This window comes from Arachis ipaensis, chromosome B1 (assembly GCF_059453495.1).
Source record: "Arachis ipaensis isolate K30076 ecotype BB chromosome B1, ASM5945349v1, whole genome shotgun sequence".
Taxonomy (NCBI): Eukaryota; Viridiplantae; Streptophyta; class Magnoliopsida; order Fabales; family Fabaceae; genus Arachis; species Arachis ipaensis.
In genome coordinates this window covers 29,680,067-29,690,110 of record NC_142436.1, presented here as the reverse complement: position 1 = coordinate 29,690,110, position 10,044 = coordinate 29,680,067, and the positions used below count along the sequence as shown (strand labels likewise).

Here is a 10,044-nt window from a genome sequence, read left to right as displayed (position 1 = left end):
ACAGATATGGCTAGGATGTCTCTAGACTACTCTGCTGGTGGTTCTATTCATATGAGAAAGACAATTGAAAAGGCTCACGAACTTATTGAGACAGTTGCCATGAACCAGCATCTGTACTTGGTTGATGAGACTTCCATAAAAGGAGAGGTTAAGGCAATATCTACTGAGTCTAACCCTCCAGAACAAAATGACCCACTAACTAAGCAGTTACACTCCCTTGCTTAGCAGTTGCTGAAATTGCAAGAGGCTTTGCGAGAAACTCAGACTTCCAACAGGAATTTAGAAGCCCAGTTGAGTCAAATAAGGCAGCAATTATCTAAGCAGATAAAAGATGAATGTCAAGAAATTCAACTGAGGAGTGAGAAAACATTGAACACCCAAACTCAGAGCAACAGGAAACCAGAAGAAGAAAATCTAACAGAGAACATCCAGACTGCTATCCAAGACACCTCTAAGGATGTTGCACGTCCAAAGAGGAATGTCATTGGCGTTCAACACCAAGAAGGGCTGCTTACCCCTGGTGTTGAATGCCCAAAGGGGGACAACACTCTTGGCGTTCAACGCCAAGAAAGGATACCCACCCTTGGCGTTTAACGCACAAAAGGGGGTAGTTCTCTTGGCGTTGAACGCTGGTGCACGAAATTGTGATGTCCAGGCTCAAACAATCCCCGACAACGGCGCCAAAAACTTGGTATGCGTAATTGTGATTACACTTTAATCATGTAAAATTCATGGCTCTTTCTTTCCCTGGCAATGGCGCCAAGAACATGGTGCCAATACCATGGTTCACAACTTCGATACAACTAACCAGCAAGTGCACTGGGTCGTCCAAGTAATACCTTACGTGAGTAAGGTTCGAATCCCACGGAGATTGTTGGTATGAAGCAAGCTATGGTCACCTTGCAAATCTCAGTTAGGCAGATATAAATTGATAATGGAGTTTTCGAATAATAACTAGTAGAATAGGGATAGAGATACTTATGTAAATCATTGGTAGGAATTTCAGATAAGCGAATGGAGATGCTTTTCGTTCCTATGAACCTCTGCTTTCCTTCTATCTTCATCCAATCAGTCTTACTCCTTTCCATGGCTGGCTTTATGCAAGGGCATCACCATTGTCAGTGGCTACATCCCCTCCTCTCAGTGAATAATATGCTCACGCACCCTGTCACGGCACGGCTATTCATCTGTCGGTTCCCGATCATGCTGGAATAGGATTCACCCTCCTTTTGTGTCTGTCACTAACGCCCAGCACTCGCGAGTTTGAAGCTCGTCACAGTCATTCAATCATTGAATCCTACTCGGAATACCACAGACAAGGTTTAGACTTTCCGGATTCTCTTGAATGCCGCCATCATTCTAGCTTACACCACGAAGATTCTGGTTAGGAGATCTAAGAGATATTCATTCTAGCTTATTTCATGTAGAATGGAAGTGTTTGTCAGGCACGTGTTCATAGGGGAGAATGGTGATGAGCGTCACACATAATCATCACCTTCATCACGTTCTTGGGTGTGAATGGATATCTCAGAAGTGAAATAAGATGAATTGAATAGAAAACAGTAGTACTTTGCATTAATCTTTGAGGAACAGCAGAGCTCCACACCTTAATCTATGGAGTGTAGAAACTCTACCGTATGAAAATACATAAGTGAAGGTCCAGGCATGGCCGAGATGGCCAGCCCCCAAAATGTGATCACAGGATCAAAATATAATCCAGGATCCAAAGATGTCTAATACAATAGTAAAAGGTCCTATTTATAATAAACTAGCTACTAGGGTTTACATGAATAAGTAATTGATGCATAAATCCACTTCCGGGGCCCATTTGGTGTGTGCTTGGGCTGGGCTTTGAGTGTTACACGTGTAGAGGTCCTCCTTGGAGTTGAACGCCAGCTTTTGTGCCAGTTTGGGCGTTCAACTCTGGTTTTGGCTCCTTTTCTGGCGCTGGACGCCAGATTTGGGTAGAAAGCTGGCATTGAACGCCAGTTTACGTCGTCTATTCTTGGCCAAAGTATGGACTATTATATATTTCTGGAAAGCCCTGGATGTCTACTTTCCAACGCAATTGGAAGCGCGCCATTTTGAGTTCTGTAGCTCCAGAAAATCCACTTTGAGTACAGGGAGGTCAGAATCCAACAGCATCAGCAGTCCTTCTTCAACCTCTGAATCTGATTTCTGCTCAAGTCCCTCAATTTCAGCCAGAAAATACCTGAAATCACAGAAAAACACACAAACTCATAGTAAAGTCCAGAAATGTGAATTTAACATAAAAACTAATGAAAACATCCCTAAAAGTAACTAGATCCTACTAAAAACATACTAAAAACAATGTCAAAAAGCGTATAAATTATCCGCTCATCACAACACCAAACTTAAATTGTTGCTTCTCCCCAAGCAACTGAAAATCAAATAGGATAAAAAGAAGAGAATATACTATAAATTCCAAATTATCAATGAAACAGAGCTTCAATCATATGAGCGGGACTTATAGCTTTTTGCCTCTTGAATAGTTTTGGCATCTCACTTTATCCATTGAGGTTCAGAATGATTGGCATCTATAGGAACTTCAGATTTCGAATAGTGTTATTGACTCTCCTAGTTCAGTATGATGATTCTTGAACACAGCTTCTTTATGAGTCTTGGCCGTGGCCCTAAGCACTTTGTTTTCCAGTATTACCACCGGATACATAAATGCCACAGACACATAATTGGGTGAACCTTTTCAGATTGTGACTTAGCTTTGCTAAAGTCCCCAATTAGAGGTGTCCAGGGTTCTTAAGCACACTCTTCTTTTTTTTTGCTTTGGACCTTGACTTTAACCGCTCAGTCTCAAGTTTTCACTTGACACCTACACGCCACAAGCACATGGTTAGGGACAGCTTGGTTTAGCCGCTTAGACCAGGATTTTATTCCTTTTAAGCTCTCCTATCCACTGATGCTCAAAGCCTTGGGATCCTTTTTATTTACCCTTGCCTTTTGGTTTTAAGGGTTATTGGCTTTTTGCTCTTGCCTCTTGGTTTTAAGAGCTTTTGGCTTTTTCTGCTTGCTTTTTCTTTTTCTTTCTATTTTTTTCGCCTATATTTTTTTTTTCTGCAAGCTTTGTTCTTTGCTGCTTTTTCTTGCTTCAAGAATCATTTTTATGATTTTTCAGATTATCAAATAACATGTCTCCTAGTCATCATTCTTTCAAGAGCCAACATATTTAACATTCTTAAACAACAATTTCAAAAGACATATGCACTGTTCAAGCATTCATTCAGAAAACAAGAAGCATTATCACCACATCAATATAATTAAGCTAAGTTCAAGGATAAATTCGAAACTCATGTACTTCTTGTTCTTTTGAATTAAAAAAGTTTTTCATTTAAGAGAGGTGATGGATTTATAGGACATTCATAACTTTAAGACAAAGTTACTAACTACTAATGATCATGTAATGAAGACACAAACATAGATAAGCACATAACATAGAAAACGAAAAACAGAGAAAGCAAGAACAAGGAATGAATCCACCTTAGTGATGGTGGCGTTTCCTTCTTGAGGAACCAATGATGTCCTTGAGCTCTTCTATGTCTCTACCTTGTCTTTGTTGCTCCTCCCTCATTGCTTTTTGATCTTCTCTTATTTCATGAAGCATGATGGAGTGCTCTTGATGTTCCACCCTTAGTTGTCCCATATTGGAACCCAATTCTCCTAGGAAGGTGTTGATTTGCTCCCAATAATTTTGTGGAGGAAAGTGCATTTGAGGCATCTCCGGGATCTCATGGAAATGAGCTTCTTTCGCCTCTTGAGCTCCATGACTGGGCTCTCTTGCTTGCTCTATCTTTTTCTTAGTGATGGGCTTGTCCTCTTTAATGAGGATATCTCCCTCTATGTCAATCCCAGCCGAATTGCATAGGTGGCAAATGAGGTGAGGAAAGGCTAACCTTGCCATAGTGGAGGACTTGTCAGCCACCTTGTAGAGTTCTTGAGGTATAATCTCATGAACTTCCACCTCTTCTCCAATCATGATACTATGGATCATGATGGCCCGGTCTATAGTAACTTCAGACCGGTTGCTAGTGGGAATGATTGAGCATTGAATGAACTCCAACCATCCTCTAGCTATAGGCTTGAGGTTCAATCTTCTTAGTTGAACCAGCTTGCCTTTGGAGTCAATCTTCCATTGAGCTCCTTCTACACATATGTCCATAAGGACTTGGTCCAACCTTTGATCAAAGTTGACTCTCCTTGTGTAGGGGCGTGCGTTCTCATCTATGTTTGGCAAGTTGAACGCCAACCTCACATTCTCCGGACTAAAATCTAAGTATTTCCCCCGAACCATTGTAACATGGTTCTTTGGATCCGGGTTCTTACTTTGATCATGGTTCTTGGTGATCCATGCATTGGCATAGAACTCTTGAACCATTAAGATGCCGACTTGTTGGATGGGGTTTGTTAGAACTTCCCAACCTCTTCTTTGAATTTCATGTCGGATCTCCGGATACTCATTTCTTTTGAGTTTGAAAGGGACCTCAGGGATCACCTTCTTCTTGGCCACAATATCATAGAAGTGGTCTTGATAGGCTTTGGAGATGAACCTTTCCATCTCCCATGACTCGGATGTGGAAGCTTTTGTCTTTCCTTTCCCCTTTCTAGAGGATTCTTCGGTCTTAGGTGCCATCAATGGTAATGGAAAAACAAAAAGCTTATGCTTTTACCACACCAAACTTAGAATATTGCTCGCCCTCAAGCAATAAACAAAAGAATAGAAGTAGTAGAAGAAGAAATATGGAGAGGGAGAGGGAGATGTGGTTTCGGCCAAGAGGAGTGTAGAGAGATGTGTTGTGTGAATTTGATGAAGAATGGAGGTCTTTATATAGGGAAGGGAGGGGGGTATTGGTTCGGCCATATGGGTGGGTTTGGGTGGGAAATTGGTTTTGAATTTTGAAGGTAGGTGGAGTTTATGAGGTAGGTTTATGGGGAAGAGTGGATGGATGTGAGTGGTGAAGAGGTGATGGAGAAGAGAGATTGAGGTGATTGGTGAAGGGTTTTTGGGGAAGAGTGTTTATGGGGTTATGTGAAAGAGGGGTGAGAAGAAGTGAGTGGAGGTAGGTGGGGATCCTGTGGGGTCCACAGATCCTGAGTGGATCCTGTGGGGTCCACAGACCCTGAGTGGATCCTGTGGGGTCCACAGACCCTGAGTGGATTCTGTGGGGTCCACAGATCCTGAGGTGTTCAAGGATTTACATCCCTGCACCCATTAGGCATATAAAAATGCCTTTGTACACAACTCTGGGCGTTCAGCGCCAGGTTGGTGGCCATTTTGGGCGTTCAACGCCCATTTACTAGCCATTTCTGGCGTTGAACGCCAGAACCATGCCTGTTCTGGCGTTCAGCGCCCAGAAGCTGCCCATTTTGGGCGTTCAGCACCAGAACCATGCTCTGTTCTGGCGTTCAGCGCCCAGAAGCTGCCCATTTTGGGCGTTCAGCGCCAGAACCATGCTCTGTTCTGGCGCTGAACGCCAGACAGATGCTCCTCCAGGGTGTGATTTTTCTTCTGCTATTTTTGATTCTGTTTTCAATTTTTTTTTCTATTTATTTTGTGACTCCATATGATCATGAACCTAATAAAACATGAAAAACAAAAATAATAGAGTTAGATAAATAAACATTGGGTTGCCTCCCAACAAGCGCTTCTTTAATGCCAATAGCTTGACAGTGGGCTCTCATGGAGCCTCACAGATGTGCAGAGCTTTGTTGAAACTCTCCAACACCAAACTTAGAGTTTGGATATGGGAGTTTAACACCAAACTTAGAGTTTGGTTGTGGCCTCCCAACACCAAACTTAGAGTTTGACCGTGGGGGCTCTGGTTGACTCTGCTTTGAGAGAAGCTTTTTCTGCTTCCTCTCCATGGTTGTAGAGAGAGATCCTTGAGTTGTAAACACAAGGGAGTCCTCATTCCATTGAAGGACTATTTCACCTCTGTCAACATCAATCACAGCTCTTGCTGTGGCCAGGAAAGGTCTTCCTAGGATGATGGATTCATCCTCTTCCTTTCCAGTATCCAGGACTATGAAATCAGTAGGTATGTAAAGGCCCTCAACCTTTACTAATACATCTTCTACTTGTCCATAAGCCTGTTTTCTTGAGCTGTCTGCCATCTCCAGTGAGATTTTAGCAGCTTGCACCCCATAGATTCCCAGTTTCTCTATTACAGAGAGGGGCATGAGGTTTATTCCTGAACCAAGGTCACATAGAGCCTTAAAGATCATGGTGCCTATGGTACAGGGTATTATGAAATTTCCAGGATCCGGTCTCTTCTGAGGCAATGTCAGTTGATCCAGATCACTTAGTTCATTGATGAACAAGGGAGGTTCAACTTCCCAAGTATCAATGCCAAATAATTTGGCATTCAGCTTCATGATTGCACCAAGAAACTTGGCAGTTTGCTCTTCAGTAACATCCTCATTCTCTTCAGAAGAGAAATACTCATCAGAGCTCATGAAGGGCATAAGGAGGTTCAATGGAATCTCTATGGTCTCTAGATGAGCCTCAGAGTCCTTTTGTTCCTCATAGGGAAGCTCCTTATTGATCACTGGACGTCCCAGGAGGTCTTCCTCCTTGGAATTCACGTCCTCCACTCCCCTTGTAGGTTCGGCCATGGTGCTTATGTCAATGGCCTTGCACTCTCCTTTTGGGTTCTCTTCTGTATTGCTTGGGAGAGTACTGGGAGGGATTTCAGTGATCCTTTTACTCAGCTGGCCCACTTGTGCTTCCAAATTTCTAATGGAAGACCTTGTTTCATTCATGAAACTTACAGTGGCCTTAGATAGATCAGAGACTAAATTTGCTAAGCTAGATGGATTCTGCTCAGAATTCTCTGTCTGTTGCTGAGTGGATGATGGAAAAGGCTTGCTATTGCTAAACCTGTTTCTTCCACCATTATTAAAGCCTTGTTGAATCTTTTGATCCTTCCATGAGAAATTTGGATGATTTCTCCATGATGGATTATAGGTGTTTCCATAAGGTTCACCCATGTAATTTACCTCTGCTATTGCAGGGTTCTCAGGATCATAAGCTTCTTCTTCAGAAGATGCCTCTTGAGTACTGTTGGATGCAGCTTGCATTCCATGCAGACTCTGAGAGATCATATTGACTTGCTGAGTCAATATTTTATTCTGAGCCAATATGGCATTCAGAGTATCAACTTCAAGAACTCCCTTCTTCATAGGCGTCCCATTATTCACAGGATTCCTTTCAGAGGTGTACATGAACTGGTTATTAGCAACCATGTCAATGAGTTCTTGAGCTTCTGCAGGCGTTTTCTTTAGGTGAATGGATCCACTTGCAGAAGTGTCCAGTGACATCTTTGATAACTCAGATAAACCATCATAGAATATATCCAGGATGGTCCATTCTGAAAGCATGTCAGAAGGACACTTTTTGGTCAACTGTTTGTATCTTTCCCAAGCTTCATAGAGGGATTCACCTTCTTTCTGTTTGAAGGTTTGAACATCAGCTCTAAGCTTGCTCAGCTTTTGAGGAGGAAAGTACTTGGCTAAGAAAGCCGTGACCAACTTATCCCAAGAGTTCAGGCTGTCTTTGGGTTGAGAATCCAACCATAATCTAGCTCTGTCTCTTACAGCAAAAGGGAAAAGCATGAGCCTGTAGACTTCAAGATCTACTCCATTAGTCTTAACAGTATCACATATCTGCAAGAATTCAGTTAAGAACTGAAAAGGATCTTCAGATGGAAGTCCATGAAACTTGCAGTTCTGCTACATCAGAGAAACTAATTGAGGTTTCAGCTCAAAGTTGTTTGCTCCAATGGCAGGAATGGAGATGCTTCTTCCATGTAAATTGGAATTAGGTGCAGTAAAGTCACCAAGTATCTTCCTTACATTATTATTATTTTCGGCTGCCATCTCTCTTTCCTGTTCGAAAATTTCTGAAAGGTTATCTCTGGATTGTTGTAATTTAGCTTCTCTTAATTTTCTCTTCAGAGTCCTTTCAGGTTCTGGATCTGCTTCCACAAGAATGTTCTTATCCTTGCTCCTGCTCATATGACAAAGAAGAAGGCACAGAAAAATAATAATAATAATAGAGATCCTTTATACCACAGTATAGGGATCCCTGTGTGAGTAGAAGAAGAGGGGGAGACAAAGAATGTAATATAATGGAAGAAACACAACTGTGAGGATGGCAGAGATGTGAGATGAGATGTTAGGATATGAATGAATAAATAGAATAAAATGGGAGAGGGAGAATTTTCGAAAATAATTTTTGAAAAAGAGTTAGTGATTTTCGAAAATAGTTTTTGAAAAAGGTTAGTATTTTTTTCGAAAATTAAGATTTAAAAATTGAAATAATTAGTTAATTAAAAAGAAATTTTGAAAAAGGGGGGAGATATTTTCGAAAGTTAGAGAGAGAGAGTTAGTTAGGTAGTTTTGAAAAAGATAAGAAACAAACAAAAGGTTAGTTAGTTAGTTGAAACAAATTTTGAAAAGATAAGAAGGTAGGAGGTTAGAAAAGATATTTTGAAAAGATATTTTTGAAAAAGATAAGATAAGAAGATATTTTAGAAACTAATTTTGAAAAAGATTTGATTTTTAAAATCTCAATTAATGACTTGATTCACAAGAAATCACAAGATATGATTCTAGAATTTAAAGTTTGAAACTTTCTTAACAAGCAAGTAACAAACTTCAAATTTTTGAATCAAAACATTAATTGATTATGTTATTTTCGAAAATTTGATATAAAAATAAGAAAAAGATTTTTGAAAAATATTTTTAGAATTTTCGAAAATAACTAAGAATTTTGAAAAAGATTTGATTTTGAAAAAGATTTTGAAAAAGATAAGATTTTCAAATTGAAAATTTGATTTGACTCATAAGAAACAACTTGATTTTTAAAATTTTTTGAAAAAGTCAACCCAAATTTTCGAATTTGATGAGAGAAAAAAGGGAAAGATATTTTTTTTTTGATTTTTGAATTTTTATGATGCAAGAGAAAAACACTAAAATGATGCAATGCATGAAATTTTTAGATCAAAACATGTGATGCATGCAAGAATGCTATGAATGTCAAGATGAACACCAAGAACACTATGAATGTCAAGATGAACATCATAGACACAATTTTGAAAAATTTTTAATGCAAAGAAAACATGCAAGACACCAAACTTAGAATTCTTTAATGCTTAGACACTAAGAATTCAAGAATGCATATGATAAACATGAAAAGACACAAAACAAAAAATCATCAAGATCAAACAAGAAGACTTACCAAGAACAACTTGAAGATCATGAAGAACACCATGAATGCATGAATTTTCGAAAAATGCAAGATGCATATGCAAGTGACACCAAACTTTTGATATGACTCAAGACTCAAGCAAGAAACACAAAAATATTTTTGATTTTTATGATTTTCTAATTTTTTTGGATTTTTTCGAAAATTATATGAGAAAGAAAAATAAGGATTCCAAAATTTTTAACATGAATTCCAGGAATCTTGCATTCTTAGTCTAAAGCTTCAGTCCAGGAATTAGACATGGCTCACTAGCCAGCCAAGCTTTCAAAGAAAGCTCCAGTCTAAAACACTAGACATGGCCAATGGCCAGCCAAGCTTCAGCATTTAACACGAGAGTATATTGCTCTTGATAACAAATTGCAAGCCTCAGTCCAAATAAATTTAGACATGGCTTTACAGCCAGCCAGGCTTCACATGCTTCATGAAACACTAGAATTTATTCTTAAAAATTTTGAATAAAATTTTTGAAAACATTTTTTTTTTGAAAACAGATGAGAAAAGTTTTGAAATATTTTTGCAAAATTTTTGAAAATAAAACAAAGAAAAAATTACCTAATCTGAGCAACAAGATGAACCGTTAGTTGTCCAAACTCGAACAATCCCCGGCAACGGCGCCAAAAACTTGGTGCACGAAATTGTGATGTCCAGGCTCAAACAATCCCCGGCAACGGCGCCAAAAACTTGGTATGCGTAATCGTGATTACACTTTAATCATGTAAAATTTATGGCTCTTTCTTTGCCTG

At 39.6% G+C, this 10,044-nt stretch overlaps 1 non-coding gene across 1 annotated transcript; it reads left to right on the top strand.

The window, feature by feature from the left end:
- The first annotated feature begins 7,407 nt into the window (after positions 1-7,407).
- Positions 7,408-7,515, top strand: LOC148576091 (small nucleolar RNA R71). The gene has a single exon (XR_015902930.1). It is a non-coding gene; the product is annotated as a small nucleolar RNA R71 (small nucleolar RNA).
- Positions 7,516-10,044: the final 2,529 nt, after the last annotated feature.